The sequence below is a fragment of the Sinocyclocheilus anshuiensis genome, unplaced genomic scaffold, assembly GCF_001515605.1.
Source record: "Sinocyclocheilus anshuiensis isolate Anshui unplaced genomic scaffold, SAMN03320099.WGS_v1.1 scaffold547, whole genome shotgun sequence".
NCBI classification, from domain to species: domain Eukaryota; kingdom Metazoa; phylum Chordata; class Actinopteri; order Cypriniformes; family Cyprinidae; genus Sinocyclocheilus; species Sinocyclocheilus anshuiensis.
In genome coordinates this window covers 158,450-161,950 of record NW_015549589.1, presented here as the reverse complement: position 1 = coordinate 161,950, position 3,501 = coordinate 158,450, and positions in this window count along the sequence as shown.

Below are 3,501 nucleotides of genomic sequence, written 5' to 3'. Positions count from 1 at the left end.
CCCCTGTCGCCGATCCATCGTGCAATGTGAACACAGCAGCAACTGAATGCTACCCCAGGTCGATGGATGGGCGACAGGGGGTTACCGATGTCGGGCATTTGTCAGCGATTTCGCAAAACCTGTCGGCGAGTGAAAAATCGGGCTAAAATCATGCAGTGTGAACTCGGCATAAGACAACACAGAACCACGACCTCTTCCAGGTAGATTTTTAACATTTTCTGTTGATTGGAAATTCTTAATTATTGCCCTGATGGTAGAAATGGGATTTTTTCTTACAGTCACTTTCTTTTTTGTGAAGTTCAAAAATCTTTTGCTGCACATCAGAAATATATTCTTTGATTTTAATCATTGTGATAATTAAGGAATTTGGTCTTTGTGGTCCCTCATATTTCCTTTGAAACAACGCTGACCTCATACATCAAACTTCCGGAGCTGCTTCCGTGTACAACTGTTGACGCAAGCTAGGTTAAAGTGATTTATTACGTTTTGAATATGGATATTTTTCTTACAAAAGCGCATCGATTCACTACAGGAGGCCTTTGTTCACCCCCCCTGCAGCCGTGTGAGGCACTTTTTTATTATGGATGCATGCACTTTATTTCACTTCTTTTGGACTGATGCACTGCAACGAATAATAAAATACAAGCCTCTGTTATATTTCTTTGTTGTATTGTAATTCAAAGCTTACCAGAGGTGGGACTTTCAAGTCACAAGCAAGTCTCAAGTAAAATCCCAAGTCCTCAAAGAGTTAAAGTTAATGAGATAATTAAGTTACTAATTAAATAATGATCGTGTATTAGTGACGAACACCTGCTGTTAACAATCAACATCATTGAAGAAAAGAGAAACACAAGACCTACATCTGACTTTAGCCACAGCCTTGGATGGAATCAACTGAAGAAAAAAAGAACACACAATGCCACCATAATTGTGGTCAAGGTTTGCTTTAGTTTGAGCCGTGTGAGGCACTTTTTTATTATGGATGCATGCACTTTATTTCACTTCTTTTGGACTGATGCACTGCAACGAATAATAAAATACAAGCCTCTGTTATATTTCTTTGTTGTATTGTAATTCAAAGCTTACCAGAGGTGGGACTTTCAAGTCACAAGCAAGTCTCAAGTAAAATCCCAAGTCCTCAAAGAGTTAAAGTTAATGAGATAATTAAGTTACTAATTAAATAATGATCGTGTATTAGTGACGAACACCTGCTGTTAACAATCAACATCATTGAAGAAAAGAGAAACACAAGACCTACATCTGACTTTAGCCACAGCCTTGGATGGAATCAACTGAAGAAAAAAAGAACACACAATGCCACCATAATTGTGGTCAAGGTTTGCTTTAGTTTGTCTCTTGACCCTTTTACTAGTTCAAAGTGATTTGCTTCTAAACAACTGCAGTATTGTTTCAGAGCAAACATTTGTGCATTGTTGAATCAAACCTTGAAGTGGCAGTTTAACTTATGCTTTCTTTCTTCTAATATTTCCTCACTGGAGAACACTGATCTCTCTGCTTTACAACACAACATGCATTTCTACAGAGAGAGATATAACACAAGAAGTCAAGAGCCCAACTAAAGCAAACACTGATCTCCATGATGGTGGCATCATTTTAACCAATAAAACATCAACATCTGATCCTCTGTAATTCTCAATAACAGCAGGTGTTCATCACTAATGCACAATCATCATTTAATTAGTCACTTAATTATCTCATTAACTTTAACTCTTTGGGGGCTTGGGATTTGACTTGAGACTTGCTTGTGACTCCAAAGTCCCACCTCTGCTTTTAGTTAAATTAGACAAGATGGGAATAAAAGGAAAAATGTACAACTTGATTATGGATTTTTTGATTAATAGGACCATACAAGTAAGGGTCGGAACAAGTTATTCTAGGACTTACTCAACAGATAATGGGACCCCCACAAGGAAGAGTGTGTAGCCCATGTTTTATTTAATATAATGATAAATGACATATTTTCAATGATTGGACAAGGATTTGGTAAATCTTTATATGCGGATGATGGTGCCTTGTGGAAAAGGGGAAGAAATGTAGTATATGTGGATAGTAGTATGCAGAAAGCAGTTAATGAAGTGGAAAAATGGGTAAATAAGTGGAGTTTTAGACTGTCAGTATAGAAAAAACTAAAGTGACATGTTTCTCAAAAAAGTAGAAATCACCCAATATTAAACTAAAGATTTATGGTCAAATGTTAGAGCAGGTAACAGAAATTAGGTTCTTGGAGTATGGATGGACTCAAAACTAACTTTTGCATCGCATATTAAGAAAGTAATAGATAAATGTGAAAAGGGAATAAATATTTTAAGATGTTTGGCGGGGGTAGATTGGGGTGCAACCCGAAAAGAATATATTGTGCAATGATTAGGCCTATGATTATTATGGCAGCATAGTATATAGTTCGGCATCAGTATCTATGTTAAAGACAGTAAGTGGTATTCAATCTCAAGCACTAAGAATAGGAAGTGGGGCATTTACAACATCGCCAGTCTCAGCGATGCAGGTGGAAATGGCGGAGTTGCCTTTAGACCTCCGGAGACTTAAGTTAAAGATGGCATACTGGTGTTCTGTAAGGGGGCATGTAGAAACCCATCCAGTCAAAGATGTTTTAAAAAAATGTTGGGAACATGAGTATATAAATTATTGTAGTTTTGGATGGAATGCCAACGCAGATGCTAAGAAGGTAGGAATTAATGACATAAAAATAAGTTCAACGGTAGCAATACCAATTATACCCCCTTGGCTGTTCCGCATGCCAATGGTAGATCTCCAGTTGCATTTTAAAATAAATGAAAAGGAAAGGTGTATGCCTAAAGAAATAAAAGTGGATCAATATTTGAAACAAAACTATTTTAATAGTATTCAAATATATACGGATGGGTCAAAAAAATCCAGATTCTGGGTATACAGCAGCAGATTATGGCAGCATAGTATATAGTTCGGCATCAGTATCTATGTTGAAGAAAGTAAGTGGTATCCAATCTCAGGCACTAAGAATAGGAAGTGGGGCATTTAGAACATCGCCAGTCTCAGCGATGCAGGTGGAAATGGCGGAGTTGCCTTTAGACCTCCGGAGACTTAAGTTAAAGATGGCATACTGGTGTTCTGTAAGGGGGCATGTAGAAACCCATCCAGTCAAAGATGTTTTACAGAAATGTTGGGAACATGAGTATGTAAATTATAGTAGCTTTGGATGGAATGCCAATGCAGATGCTATGAAGATAGGAATTAATTACATAAAAATGAGCTCAACGGCAATACCAATTATACCCCCTTGGCTGTTCCGAATGCCAATGGTACATCTCCAGTTGCATTTTAAAATAAATGAAAAGGAAAGGTGTATGCCTAAAGAAATAGTAGTGGATCACTATTTGAAACAAAACTATTTTAATAGTATTCAAATATATACGGATGGGTCAAAAAAAATCCAGATTCTGGGTATACAGCAGCAGCCATATATATTCCCTATTTTAAATATAG